Source organism: Nicotiana tomentosiformis, chromosome 10, assembly GCF_000390325.3.
Source record: "Nicotiana tomentosiformis chromosome 10, ASM39032v3, whole genome shotgun sequence".
Lineage (NCBI taxonomy): Eukaryota > Viridiplantae > Streptophyta > Magnoliopsida > Solanales > Solanaceae > Nicotiana > Nicotiana tomentosiformis.
Genome location: NC_090821.1, coordinates 26,906,711 through 26,922,991, shown reverse-complemented (window position 1 = coordinate 26,922,991; position 16,281 = coordinate 26,906,711). Strand labels below are relative to the sequence as shown.

The window sequence follows — 16,281 nt, the reverse complement described above, 5'->3', positions numbered from 1 at the left end:
GGACAACCAATCCATACCCAAGATGACATCAAAATCTACCATATCAAGAAGTAGAATATCCACACTAGTCTCAGGATTACCAATAGTAACCACACATGAACGATAGACATGATCTACTACAACAGAGTCTCCCACTGGTGTATATACATAGACAGAAGTACTCAGAGAATCACAAGGCACAACCAAATATGAAGCAAAATAGGAGGACACATAGGAATAAGTAGATCCTGGATCAAATAGAACTGAAGCATCTCTATGGCAAACTAGAATAATACATGTGATCACAGCATTAGATGACTCGGCCTCAGACCTAGCTGGAAAAGCTTAAAATCGGGGTTGGGCCCCACCACTCTGAACTGCATCCATGGGACGGCCTCTAACTGGCTGGCCTCTACCTCTAACAGTTTGACCTCCACCTCTAATGGCCTGACCTCCACCTCTAGCTGCCTGACCCCTACCTCTAGCTGGCTGATAAGGTGGTGAAGTAACCGGTGCCGGTATGATGGCACGAGAATCTTGCCGAGATCAGTTACTCGCCAATCTAGGGCAATACCTCCTGATGTGACCAATGTTCCCACACTCATAACACCCATCCTATTGCCATGGCTACTGAAGCTGAAGGTGACCCAAATGGGCCGGATAACCACTGATAGGAGCTGACTGTGCACTGAATGTTGGCTGCCCAGAGTAAGGCATAATAGGACCGTGACTCCGTGAAGCACCGGGAGATGTATGAAGTGCTGATTGAAACGGTCTGGGAGGATGATCCCTACCAAAATTACCCCTGCCTCCAGACGAGGCACCACCAAAACCACCGAACTGACGAGGCCTCTTATCAGACCTCTGCCCTCTCTCTTGTGGAAGAACCATCTCGATCCTCCTTGCGACATTAGCAGCCGCCTAAAAAGAAATCTCACTTCCGGTCTCCTTGGTCATCTGAAGTCTGATAGGGTGAGTGAGTCCCTCAATAAACCTCCTCACTCTCTCTCCCACTGTAGGTAGTAAAAGGAGAGCATGACGGGCCAAATCCACAAAATGGGACTCATACTGAGTAACAGTCATACTGCCCTGCTGTAGACGCTCAAATAGCTTGCGGAATTCCTCTCTCAGTGTGATAGGGAGGAACGCCTCCAGAAATAGCTGAGAGAACTGCTCCCAGGCAAGTGCAGGCGATCCAACTGGTCTGGTCAATATATAATCTCTCCACCATCTCTTGGCGGAACCCGTCATCTGAAATACAGCAAAATCAACCCCATTGGTCTCAACTATACCCATGTTTCGCAGCACCTTGTGGCAGCGTTCAAGATAATTTTGTGGGTCCTCAAAAGGTGTACCACTGAAGTGAACTCGAAAGGGCTTAGTAAACTTATCTAAGTCTCAATAAGGCCTCAAAAGATATGGCAGGCCTATCACCGGTTTGTGCCACAAAAACTGGCTAAACTACCCCAACTGGCGGGGCTGCTGGAGCCTGATTCTGGGGAGCCATCTGCTCTAGAGCGGGGGTTGTGGGAGTTTGTGCTCCTCCCCCAGCCTGTGAGATGGCTGGTGCCATTGAAAATTTACTATTTCTGGGCCACGCCCTCCATAAGACTCACCAATCGGACTAGAGCGTCCTGAAGTACTGGAGTGGCTATGAATCTTTTCGGGACCTGAACTGGTCTAACTGGTACATCCTGAACTGGAACCTCTTCCTGAAGGTCTACCTGAGGTTCTACAATAGGTGCAGCTGCTCGAGCTCTTTACTGAGCTCTACCTCGGCCTCGACCTCTACCCTTGACCATAGTTGCCACCAGGGGTTCTGGTCCCTGTCCATCGATAGAGGTATTAGGTGTTCTCACCATCTGCTATAGAATAAGAGTAAAATGGTTCAATCATTGACGATAGAATAAAATCGCACGACAGAATAAGAAAGAAGTGATATTGTTCCTAAACTTCATAGCCTCTGAGAAATAAGTACAGACGTCTCTGTACCGATCCTTCAGACTCTACTAAGCTTGCTCATGACTCGCGAGACTTATGTAACCTAGTGCTCTGATACCAACTGTCACGACCCGAAATTCCCACCTTCGGACCGTGATGGCGCCTAACATTTCACTTGCTAGGCAAGCTAACGTTAGAATAATATTAACCAATTTTAAACAATCTTTAAATTTATTAATATCAAAGGACGATTTCGGAAGTAAAGTCTGAAATATTGTAAATAATCCATAAAAAAACAACGGTGTCTAAAATACCATCCCAGAATTTGGTGTCACAAGTGCACGAGCTTCTAGAATAATACAAATAAAGGTCTGAATAAAATAAAGTTGTCTGGAAACAAACACACAGCTAAAGTAAAGTAGACGGGGACTTCAGAACTGCGAACGTCGTGCAGTTATACCTCAAGTCTCCTCTGAGTGGCTGAAATCCGAGCGAGTCTATGGTACGCCGCTGGGACCAACTCCAAAATCTGCACAAGAAGTGCAGAGTGTAGTATCAGTACAATCGACCCCATGTACTAGTAAGTGCTGAGCCTAACCTCGACGAAGTAGTGATGAGGCTAAGGCGGGTCACTTACATTACCTGTACGCAATATTAGTAACAACAACAATAATAGAAATAAATCACGTAACTCATTTATAATAATTGAAGCCAACTCAGCAGTCATAACCAATTATCATTTCCATCAATTCTGTTGCAGCGTGCAACCCGCTCTCACAATATATTCACATTCAATTCTGTTGCGGCGTGCAACTCGCTCCTCCAATATATTCATTTTAATCAAGTCTGCTGCGGCGTGCAACCCGATCCCCCAATACATAAATATGTATGTTGACTTTTAAATAAGTCTGTTGCGGCGTGCAACCCGATCCTCCAATATGGACTTTTTAATAAGTTTGTTGTGGCGTGCAACCCGATCCTCCAATATATTCATTATAATTAATTCTGTTGCGGCGTGCAACCCGATTCTCCAAAATATTCATTATAATCAATTTTATTGCGGCATGCAACCCGCTCCTCCAATATATTCATTTACCAATTCTTATAGAAGAAATTTCCCCAATAAATGCAACAATTAATATAAAATTATAAGACAACAAGCATACAATAATTATGAAACAAAAAAAGGCAAATAGCAAATTATTATGGAAATCAGAGAGAAAATATGCAGTTTAATATTTAATATGCTAAATGTCAAATAACAATTAAGGCACATAATTCAAATAGCATGTAACAATTAATGCAGGAATTCAAGAATTAATATTTGACAAAGAATAAGAGAGAAACAATTTTTATAATAATTAATTCATGATTTAAAATAATTTATGATTTTTCAAGTAAGCAGGCAAACAATTTATTTGACGACGTATAGACACTCGTCACCTCGCCTATACGTCGTTCACATGCAATTCGCATAACAAATAATTTAAGGGTTCTATTCCCTCAAGTCAAGGTTAACCACAACACTTACCTTGCTTTGCAAATTCCAATCAATTACTCTACTACAACTTTTCCTTTTAAATTTGTCTCCAAAAGCTTTAAATCTATTCACAAACAATTCGATATACTCAATACGAATCATAGGAATTAATTCCATATGAATTTACTAATTTTTTGGATAAAAATCCAAAATTCATTTAAATATTCGACAGTGGGACCCATATCTCAAATCTCGAAAAAAACATACAAAATCTGAATACCCATTCTGAGACGAGTCCACCCATACAAAAATTATCCAATTCCGATGTCAAATGGACCTTCAAATCTAAATTTTTCGTTTTTGAAAGATTTTAGAAAAATCTGATTTTTCTTCCCTAAATCACGGATTCATCATGTAAATGAGTATAGAATTATGAAATATAATCAATATAGGATAAGGAACACTTACCCCAATGTTTTTCCTTGAAAATCGCCCAAAACTCGCCTTACCCGAGCTCAAAAATTGAAAAGAGTTGAAAATAGGTCGAAACTCCATTCCCAAAACTTAAGTTCTGTTTCTGCGATTTTTACCCTTCGCGAACGCGGTCAGTGCCTCGCATTCGCGAAGCACAAATTCCTACTGCCCAATTTTACTCTTCGTGAATGCGAGGGCTACTTCGCGAACGTGAAGCTTACCTGGCTTGGCCTTCGCGAAAGCGAGATGCCCTTCATGAACTCGAAGGCAATTGTCCTGAGCCCCTTTCCCTTCGCGAACGCGAGGCTTCGATCGCGAAGCTTCGCACCTCAAGCCTTCGTGAACGCATTCACTCTATCGCGAACGTGAAGCACAAAATGTGCCAGCCCTAATTTTCTCTTCGCGAACGCGAGACTCCCCTCGCGAACGCGAAGAAGGAAACCAAAAGCATGTTTCTACAGTTTCCTCAAGTCCAAAAATGATCCGTTAACCACCCGAAACCAAGCTGAGCCCTCGGGGCTCCAAACCAAACATGCACCCAAGTCCTAAAACATCATACGAACTTGCTCGCTCGATCAAATCACCAAAATAACACCAAGAACTATGAATCGGACACCAAATCAAATGAAATTTTTAAGAAAACTTTAAAACTTATATTTTTACAACCGGACGTCCGAATCACGTCAAATCAACTACAGAGTTTATCCAATTTCGGCAGACAAGTCATAAATATTATAGTGCACCTATACCAGACTCCGGAATCAAAATACGGACCCGAGGTCAATAAATCCAACATCAGTAATTTCTTAAAAATCATTAAGCTTTCAAGTTTTTAATTTTTCATCAAAATTCCATATCTCGGGCTAGGGACCTCGGAATTCGATTTCGAGCATACGCCCAAGTCCCAAATCACGATACGGACCAATCGGAATTGTCAAAACACTGATTCGGGTCCGTTTGCTCAAAATGTTGACCAAAGTCACTCAGTTGAGTTTTAAAGCTCTATTTCACATTTTAATCTATTTTTTACATAAAAACTTTCTGGAAAATTGTACGGACTGCGCACAGAAGTCGAAGAATGATACATGGTGATTTTTGAGGTCTTAGAATCCAGAATTACTTATTAAATTTAAAGATGATATTTTGGGTCATCACAGACTTTAGCATAGTTCCTGAGTATGTTTGGTACATTAACTTAGGCAGGATTGATCTCTGTTGCACCAAATATTTTGTAGATTGGGGGAGTAGCTCAAGCTCCTACCACAACTCCCGAGCAGCAGGTTCACGTTGGTCAGGTTCCAAGTGTAGTGTCGGTACAACCTGTTATTCCGATTCGGCCTGAGGTAAGGCCAGAGGCATCAGAAGAAGAACAAAAGAGACTTGAAAGGTTTAAGAGGTATAGTACACGTACTTTCAGTGGCACAGCTATAGAGGATGCCCAATGATTTCTAGAAAATTGTCATCGTATTCTCCGCAACATGGGTATTGTGGAAATGAGCGTAGTTGCCTTTACAACAATTCAACTGTCAGGCGCAGCGTATCAATGGTGGAAAATCAATGAAGAAGGTAAACCAGCCGATGCAACACACCAACTTGGGCTCAATTTTCAAAAATGTTCTTGAAAGCATTTGTTTCCCCAGACTCTCCGAGATGCGTGGCGCACAGAGTTTGAACGGTTGCGTCAGGGCACTATGACAGTGTCAGAATATGCTATAAGGTTTAGTGAGTTAGCCCGTCTTGCACCTATCTTGCTTCCTACAGTCAGAGAATGGGTCCGCAGATTCATTGAGGGGCTCGATTATGATTAAAATATGCATGGCTCGAGAGTTGCAAATTGATACTCTATTTCAGCAAGTAGTGGAGATTGCAAGGAAGATTGAGGGTGTTTTAAGCGAGGAAAGGGAGTCTAAGGAGGCCAAAAGTTCATTACTTGGAGTGCTCCAGTAAGTTCTTATAGTGCACCACCGACACGAGATTATTACAATGGTTATTCCAGTTATCCGGCACAGACTCAGTATGAGCAGCCGCGACCTCAGAGGGGCTATTATGAGTGTGGTGACACTAGGCACATTATGAAAGATTGTCCCAGACTTGGGAGGGGTGAATTTTATCAGAACACTCAGACTATGGGCCCCAGTGCAGCTACTACCTAACGTGCATAGCCAGTTAGGGGTGGAGGACAGACGGGTAGAGGGCACCTAAGAGGTGGAGGCCCGATCCGTTGATATAATCGTTATGATTTGACTGAGGCCGATACACCAGATGGTGTCGTTACAGGTACGATCCAAATTTGTTATAAAAGAATATTTTCCCTTAATTTGATTCGGATCTGAATATTGAGGTGAGACCTCCTATTATGCCCCGCTTACGGGTGAGCTTCATAATTTTGTGACCCACTTATTATTTATCCCTGTTGGGAGATTTGAAGATGTGAGCCTGTGTCTGTCATTTTTATTCTTGGGCACCATTGAGGGCTATAAGTCCAAAAATAATTTTTATTATTCATTACAGTAGGTTTGATGTGTTTCGGAATAATTGATTCTAATTTTATGAACTATATGCCCTACCGGTATGAGGGTTTATTATGTGTTATGAAAATTGTTTACGGAATTTATTGAAAAGAAGAAAGAAAGGAAATTGAAAATTTCATTTGGCACAATGTGCAAAATACTTGTGATTCAGACTTGAGGACGAGATCCTCGCATTTTTATATGATGTGAAATACTTAAACTGGGCTACAAGCCGCAGTGGAGGTTATATAAGGACGATTTCCTTATGGTGAAATATTTATGAGTTTAAATTCTCCCTTTGTGAAGTTTAATTTATACTATAGTACTAATAGGGAGTTATGCCCGATAGGCTTATGTTATAATTCCTTTATGTGATTATGTGCCATAATATTGCTGTAATTATTGAGTTTTAGCCTACGAGGTGAGTGCCCAGGTGGCGTTAAATGTGACCCGTTAAGTCGGGTAAATAGTTATGAGGTCTTCATGCCTCACATTTTGCTATCAGTGTTGTGAAAACTCGAAATGGGGTTTTGGTTAATATGAGGTTAATTGGCAATTTTGTAATCGTTTATGAACAACTATTAATACCATAGATGTGGTGGTGGACATACATATGATGTGCTTCATGTCCTGATATCATTATGATAATGCAGTGCTTGTAATGCTGAGATTAGTATTATTGATATATACATTGTGGTGTTTTGTTGGGTTGTGATGTGTTGTTAGGAGTTGTTTTGGTGTTACTCTGGCATGTGGATAGGCCCAATTACAGGGGAGACTCTGTCAAAATTTCTGAAAAATTTGGGAGTTAGTAAAATTTGGGGGATTGAGATTTGCAAAAGAAGAGATAAGTTATGTTATGTGTTTGAGGGCGAATGATCCTAAGAGGGGGAGAATGTAACACCCCAGAAAAATTTTCAAGTACTTCAACACTATCAAGAAAGTTGATGTGTGCGCAGGCACGAGTTGCTATAGCCAGTTGAGACTAAAATCGTGCGTTGTTGTAAAAATCAGGCCTTTTGAAAATGTTTAGAGTGTAAGAAATTAGTCTTAAATTTCACAAATATGGATAAAAAAAAATCTCAAATGAGACAGTGTTGTCGGGCTTATCTCAAATGCAGTAACGTGGGATCAACCTTGAGTATATGTGTAAAAGTAAAATTATCAATTTGGTAACCTTAGAATAATTCTTAGCACGTTCGAGGACGAACGTTTGTTTAAGAGGTGTAGAATGTAACGACTCGACTTGTCATTTTAAGAATTAACGCCCCGTTCAGTAACTTAAGGTCTCGAGCAGCTTCACAATATGTATTATGACCCGCGGGTGTGGTTGAGTTTGATTTACTAAAGATTCGGAATGAAATTAAAAGAACAATCCTTATTTAGAAGCTTAAATAGAAAGAGTTGACCAGAGAGTTGACTTTTGAGCAAACGACTCCAGAATGGAATTTTGATGATGTCAATAGCTTCGTATGATGATTATGGACTTAGGAGCGTGTCCGAAAAATTATTTGGAAGTCTGTAGTGGAATTGGGCTTGAAATGGCGAAAGATGAATTTTTGTGAAGTTTGACCGAGGGGTTGACTTTTTGATATCGGGGCTGGAATATGATTCTGGAAATTGGAATAGCTTCGTTATGTCAATTATTACTTGTGTGCAAAATTTGAAGTCATTGCGGATTGATTTGATGTATTTCTGCACAAGATATAGAATTTGAAATTTCAGAGTTCGTTAGGCTTAAATTGGGGTATGATTCGTGGTTTTAGAGTTGTTTGAGGTGATTTGAAGGTTTGACTAAGTTCGTATGATGTTTTGGGACTTGATGGTATGTTTGGTTGAGGTCCCGGGGGGCTCGGGTGAGTTCCGGGATGGTTTCGAATCATTTTTCCTTGTTTTGCAACTGCTGGAACTGCTATCTGGTATTGTTCTTTGCGAACGCGAAGGGTCTCACGCGTTCGCGAAGAAGGATTTTGGACGGCTGGGATTTTTCCCATCGCGAACGCGAAGAAGGGAGTTGAGGAAAGCCTACGCGAACGTGAGTAGGTAGACGCGAACGCGAAGAGGAAGGAGAGTTGGGGGCCTGCCTGGCGTTAAACCTTCGCGAACGCGACTCGTGTCTCGCGAACGCGAAGGGCAGAGGTCGGAAGGCATCGCGAACATGATGAGGATATCGCGAACGCGGAGAAGGAATCTTGGCAGCACATTTTTGTGCTTCGCGAACGCGATGAAGGCACTTTTGGAAAGAATTAAAAGTTCCAAAACGGGGGTTTTGAGTTCATAACACAAAATTAAATTGGGAGCTCGGTAGAAGGCGATTTTTGGAGAAATTCTTGCGTGGGTGCTTGGGGTAAGTGATTCTTATCCATTTTTGATTAATTTCCATGATTATGTCTTTGAATCCATCATTTAATGGGTGAATTAAGTTGCAAAATTTTTAAAACCCTCTTAGTTTAAATTTAAGATTTGGAGGTCGAGTTGTTATTGAAATTCGATAAAATTGGTATGGTTGAACTCGTATCGGAATGGGTATTCAGATTTCGTAAAAATTATGTCGGGTTCTGAGAGGCGGGTCACGCGTTGACTTTTGTTGACTTTTTGAAATAAAATTTTAAGTCGACGTATTATTATCCAGAATTGTTTCCGATGAATTTTAATGAAGTTGTACAATTAATTTGGATAGATTTGAGCTGTCCGAATGTCAATTCAAGCAAGAAACCGATTTTGGAAAATCGGCATAACTTCAAAAAGGTAAGTGTGTTGCCTAACCTCGAGTGGGGGAATTACCCCTTAGGCATCGAGTTTTATGTGCCATTTGTGAAATATGAAAAGCCGTGTACGCGAGGTGACGAGTACGTACTCGGGCTTATATGTGCAAAATTTGTTGAGTCAAAGTCCTGAGCATATTATGTAGTAAATTGGATCATTGTTGACATATATTTAATCATCGGTTTGCCATGCCTCAAATCACATTTATTGAATTTGTGTTTATATGGCAATTGATGTAATTATTACTTTTATATTTACGTGAATTCTGTGAGTTTGATGGTTGATATTTCTTGGAATTAAATTTTCATTATGAATTTTCTCGATGCAAATAATTAATTAAGCAAGCTTAAGAAGATGTGTTAATATAATTATCTAAATTTGGATTAATGAAGGATTTGCTTTATGCTGAATAGTTTCTATCTCTGTTGATTGATTTTGTGGTATTATACACATTGTGTGGAGCCTTCGGCTATTTGTTGTGAAATTAATTAATTTGGTTGTATCTTTGTAATTTGGTTATGGCCATTGGGCAAATTGTGATATGAATTGATTTTGTTATGTTGCCGTGATAATTTTTCGTGTAAATTATTGTGTTGTGTGAGTTGTTATTTTGAGAACATAAGGGTGACATTTCACTGTTGATATTATGTGGGCATAAGGATGGCATTTCACTGTTGTTATGTGTGTTAGAATATTGTCTGAGCGGAGCGATAAGAGTGGCTATAGGAGAGCTATAGGAGAGATAAGGGTGGCAATAAGAGCGATAAAGGTGGCTATTGATATTGTTAGGACGGAGGGATAATGGAGGCTATTATAGGAGTGATAAGGGTGGCTATAGGAGAGATAATGGTGGCTATTTTCAGGGATGATATGTGATGATGTGGAGTGGTTGCATTGATGATTTTATGTGATGTTGTGACTTTCTTTGTGTTTATTTTTATATCTTATGCAATTTGTCTTGTTGTTGGTAAATTGATAATAATCTGATTTATGTTGGAATTGGAAGCATGTGGCTATTGCCATGCGGATTATGAAAAGAAATGTGGGCACGAGGTGCCGTGAGTAAATAATGATGATATTGACACGTAAATTGTCCGTGCAGTTGAGATATGAAATGTGAGCATGAAGTGCCGGGGAAAATATGATGGTTTTATTATTGGCACGTGAATTGTTCGTGCAGATATGATATGAAAAATGTGTACGAGGTGCCGGGAAAATATGATGATTTAATTATGGGCACGAAGTGCCGTGAAAAATATGAAAAGGGCTGAGACCCGTATTTTTATGATTATGAAATGAAGTGTCACATGGTGACTTTTAATTAAAAGAATTATATTCAAAATATTTATTTGGAAGGATTTTAATTCAAAAAGTAGTATTTGAAGGAATTGTATGTGAAAGATATTTATGGAGGAAATTATATTTGAAAACGATTTATTTAAGGAATAATATTTGAAGGATATTTATTTGAGGGAATTATATTTTAAAAGAGAGTTATTTGAAAGAATTATATGTGAAAGATAATTATTTGAAGAACTTGGTTTAATATGGTGTACTTGTATTTATTATTTGTTGAGTAATATTAATAGTGTTCTTGTTGCCATGCCGGACATATCACTGGTTGAATTGTGTTTCCCTTATTATTATTATTATTATTATTATTATTATTATTATTATTATTATTATTATTATTATTATTATTATTATTATTATTATTATTATTATTATTATTTATTTCCTATTATTTTGTATGCTATATTGCATAAGTAATTAGACTAGTGAGTGTCTTGACTGTACCTCGTATCTACTTCATTGAGGTTAGTCTTGATACTTACTGGGTATCGACCGTGGTGTACTCATACAACACTTTTGCACATTTTTGTGCAGAGCCAGGTATTGGAACTATTGGACTTGCACAGAGTTAAAGTGTGATTGCAAGGATTTAAGGTAGAGCTACTTGGTAGTCGCAATCCTTTGAAGTCTTTTCATTTTATTGTACTGTTAATTATTAATCAATCAGTATTGAGTATTCGATCCTTGAGATCATTCCATGTATTTAGTTAGAGTTCGTAACTCAGAACTACCAGTCTTGGGAGGTTGATATATTCATATTTGTAATTATTTCCGCTGATGGTTTAAATATATATATATATATATATATATATATATATATATATATATATATATATATATATGGCTTCGAAAAGTAATAGAAATCGGCTTACTTAGTCTTAGAGACTAAGTATCATCACGATGCCTATGGTGGAATTTTGGATCGTGACATAAATAAATCACAATGTCTCATTCCCTTATATCACCGCGGGAGATTTCACAATTTATTTTTAAGAAAATATTTTTTCCGAAATAGCATCCCGCGTTTTAGCCACCCTTATCACACTGCATGACTTCTAGTAGTTCCCCTACTAGCCATGCATAACAAGCCACCCTTATCTCACCGCATGCGTTTCAACACCCAGACCTTATACCACCGCATGCGTATCAATATCACAATATATCACAATTTATACCTTAAGTGCCCAAATATTTCAACTTGCCAAAATAAATCAATAACATTAGTTTTTCCACAATAAAGAGCTCACGGCTCATGCCAAAATAAATCAACAATAATATTTTTCATAATAAAGAGCTCACGGCTCCATCACAATGAGTACAAAAATCTCATAAAATATTTAGCAAAAATAATATTTCACAAATTTAACACCTTGTCTAAATATCAAAATTTTAAATGTAAAATACTTCATTTTTAATAATATTTAAATTAAGAAATCCATCCTTCAAATAATGCACAGAACAAAAGAAAACAGACTTTCAACTAAACAGGTAAAACACTTAGCAGAAACAAGTCAGGCAAATTTAAAATACGAAAATATATTAATGATGATGAATATAACATAATAAAATAATTTAATTAATATGCAACAGCGGTTTACACAATTTAAAGACATAATCTTCCACATTTAGCCCGTGTACACACTCGTCACCTCGTGTACACGACTTTCAGCACATTGTAATTATCACATCAATATCAATCATAGGGAAAATTTCCCCCACACAAGGTTAGACAAGTCACTTACCTCGACTTGCTCCAATTCAATCAAGTAGTATGCCTTTTCCTCGATTTTTCGACTCCGATCGACTCGAATCTAGTCATAATTAATTCGAAACAGTCAACAAAAATTATAGAATCAATTCCATGATAAAATACTATATTTTTCAATAAAAATCCGAAATTAACTCAAAAATCGCCTGTGATGCTCATGTTTCGGAATCCGGCGAAAGTTACGAAATATGAACTCCCATTCAACCACGAGTATAACCATACCAAAATGACTAAATTCCGATAACAATTCGACCCTCAAATCCTCAAATCTATCCAAGAGGGTTATCAAATTTTTTCAACTTAAATCACCAATTAAATATTAAAAACAGTGATGGATTCGAGTAATCTAACCAAAATTGAGTTACGAACACTTACCCCGATGTTTTCTCTGAAAATCTCCCAAAAATTGCCTCTTCCCGAGCTCCAATCCGTCAAAAATGGAAATTAAACTCTCTGTCCAGACATTTACTCTACGCGATCGCGAACAATGCCATGCGATCGCGATGCACAAGATTTCCAGCTCTACGGGATCGCAAACAATGCCACGCGATCGCGATGCACAGACTGGCCCAATCTACGCGATCGCGGTTGATCTCACGCGATCGAGAAGAACAAAATCAACTTTGCCTCAACTAAGCCTACGCGATCGCGTCCCAATCTTTGCAATCGCGAAGAAGGTTTGAAACACCAGTAAACAGTAGCTACCAGCAGTGCCAAAGTGAAGGAAAATAATCTGAATACCATCCGAAACACGCCTGAGCCCCTCAGGACCTCAATCAAATATACCAACAAGTCCTAATACATCATACGAACTTAGTCGAGTCTTCAAATCATATCCAACAATAATTAAAAACACGAATCACACATACATTCAAGCCTAATGAACTTTAAAACTTTTAATTTCTACAAACGACGCCGGAACCTATCAAATCAAGTCCGATTGACCTCAAATTTTGCACACAAGTCATAAATAATATAACGGAGCTATGAAAATTTTTGGAAGTGGATTCCAACCCCGATATCAAAAAGTCAACTCCCCGATCAGACTTTCAAACTTAAATTACTATTTTAGCCATTTCCAGCCTAATTTAATTACCGACTTCCAAATAAAATTCCGATGATGCTCCTAAGTCCAAAATCACCATACTGGGCTGTTGAAATCATCAAAATTCTATTCCGGGGTCATTTACACATAGGTCGATGTCACACCTCCTTTTTCCCGGTAGGATAGATATAAGGGAGTTTTTTTAATTAAAGTGACATTAATCGAAATAGTATTATTTATTTAATTTAATAGTCTCCACTTGAAATAATTTATGGTGTCCCAAGTCACCAGTTTATTTTAAATCCCAAATCGAGAAAATTTTGACTCCGTTAAAAGTCTGCGCAACCAGAAGATCGGGTAAGAAATTTCGTTAACCCGGGAGAAGGTGTTAGGCACTCCCAAATTTCATGGTTTCAGCACGGTCGCTTAATGATTTATACTTGGATCATTTTATTTAATTACTCATTTTAGGACCTATGTGTATTTTATCCTATACCGCTTTTAATTACTCGATTGTGTTAGAAGAATTATCTTAATGCGAGCTACGCGTACGTATACTCATTTAGTTTTTAATGTGTGTCAAAAATCGTGTCACGCGTACGTGTACACAATTCATGATACTTAGTTTATTTAAGAAAAAAAGTTTAGGTTAAAGTCGCGCGAACGCGTACCTTGAATTTATTTAAATATCGGGATTACGTCATGCGAACATGCACGTAATCACGATAGTAGTTTAAAATTCGCGCTTAAAGTATTTCTACGAGTATTAAGGCATTTTATTTACTAAGATTGTTTGACCAAGGTCACGAGAACATGTACCTTGCTTTTGTTTTGTCATCACAACTACGTCACGCGTACGTGTACATAATTGTAATAATTAATTCAATTATGAGTACCTAAAGTTATGCTAAATACTCTATGTCATGTGGCTAAGTGTAAAGGTTCAAGGCTATGTGATATATTTGTTTGAATCAAATGGGGGCAACTTATGTATGAACTGCCAAACAGATCTATATTTAAAAGGGCTTTGGGCCTGATAAGGCTGAGTCCAAATGGACTCTGGCCCAAGATGATATTGTCCATTATCTGGACCAGCTACTGAATTAATTTGAAAAAGCATTTAGGCCTGTTTGAGTTCAATTGACGCTGGCCCAATACAATGTTATTAAACATTCGATCAATTAAACATATTTAATTCAGGAAGATTCGGGCCTAATAATGAGTCCAAATGACTCTGGCCCAATATTTTTTTGTGGACCAATAAATGAAATTATCTAAAGAAATTTGGGCCTGGTGATAATGAGTCCCAAGTGACTCTGGCCCAATTCGTATTTATTTGAACGAGTTTAATGTTTGTAATAGCAATTGCAAAATTTTCCTACTGTATATCTTTTAAAACAGAAGTTAAAAAGGAATTTTGTGATATGCATAAAATAAATTGAAATTTAGGTTGAATTTGGATAATTTCCTACTTATCGCCTAAGTCTTCATTTTCTTATTAACTTTTGTTAAAATGCTATATTTAAAACTCATTTGCATTTGAAAATTTAAAGTGTAAAGACCTTTAATCAACTCATTTTTATTTAACAGAAAATTAGAATACAATTCCATGAACCCAATTGGTTTTGGGCCTGAAAATGTATTATGGTTACTGTCAAGTTTGCTTGTAAAATCCGACTTTTTATGATTTTAAAACCTAATAGCATCAGAATTACTATATTTGAATGTTTAACGACATAATAAAACTGCTAATTAAACTAGCACATTGCATAAGAGAAAAAAAAACTAAATTATTACATCTTACTAGCACGGACAGTGATAAAAATCTGCCTATTACTATTCTAACGAATTTTCTAAAAATGCTTTTTCTTGTTCTTACTATTACATATGAACGTGCAGATTTTATAAATGTATGAAAGCTTTAAACAGATTCTATAATCTTTTTAGAACACTTTAACATTATAGCTAATATACCTTAAACAGCCTAAAATATTGTAAATAATTAACTCTTCATGAATTTACACACAATTCTTAAACATACAACTTTTACTAACAACGATTTATGTAATAACTTAACTAAAGCATAAAGTCATATTCAAACCAACCACAAACTTCAATAAACAGTAAAAAAATCATGATAAAACAGAATGAAACTTTACATTTGTTAAGAGAGTACCTTGATAGCAGCAAATAAACAGACATCTAAAAGAAAATAAATCTCTGAACTTGAGTAAAACAGCAACAATGAAACCCAGCAGAATAAGAAAGATGACCAGATTTTAAAATAGGAAAGGAATGTATTTTTTGATTCTGAAAGATCAAAGTTGATTTTCAGAAGTTTTTCTTTTGAAAGAGAGCTAAATCTTAAGGCAGTCTAAAAATATTTCTGTGTGTTGTAAGTGTGTATAGCAATTTCAGTATGTATTCAAGTGTAAGTAAAATGTGGATTTTTTCAGCTCTGTAAAGGTGTATATTGTCTGCTCTTATAATGAAAATGGAAGAGTGTATTTATAGAGTAAAGGAGTGAAAAGGGATAAGAATTAGGGTACAAAAGAATCTGTCAGAATTCCTTATAAATTAGGGAAATGACATCTTTCTTAACAGAAATGGACATCTATCCAATTTCTAGTACCTTCCTTATCTCAGAAAATGGACAAGTGTCCAATTTCTGGATATTATCCCTATTTTCCTACTCAGTATTGGGACAGTTGTCCATATTCTAAAAGTTTCTAGTATTTTCTGAATAATTTCCAGAATTAAAATTCCAAAACTGACCCTTAAGGGTCTTGGAATTACCTCAGAACCAAGTTGGTTCTGGGCCTGAGTCAGGTGACTCTTGGCCTAAGGACTTGGGCTCTTAAGCTTTTTAACAAAGCTATAGGCATGTCTATTAAGACAGGCCCAATTTATGAGCCAAATAGAATGGGCCACTTTAGTGAGGCCCAGTTATTAACAATTACTTAAA

General features: G+C 37.5%; 1 long non-coding RNA gene across 1 annotated transcript; it reads right to left on the bottom strand.

The window, feature by feature from the left end:
- Positions 1-213: 213 nt before the first annotated feature.
- On the bottom strand, positions 214-15,782 carry LOC138900649 (uncharacterized). The gene is made up of 5 exons (XR_011411766.1): positions 15,493-15,782; positions 12,647-13,066; positions 12,246-12,314; positions 2,381-2,449; positions 214-1,841 (listed from the first exon to the last, which is right to left on the bottom strand). It is a non-coding gene; the product is annotated as an uncharacterized lncRNA (long non-coding RNA).
- Between the last annotated feature and the right edge of the window lie 499 nt (positions 15,783-16,281).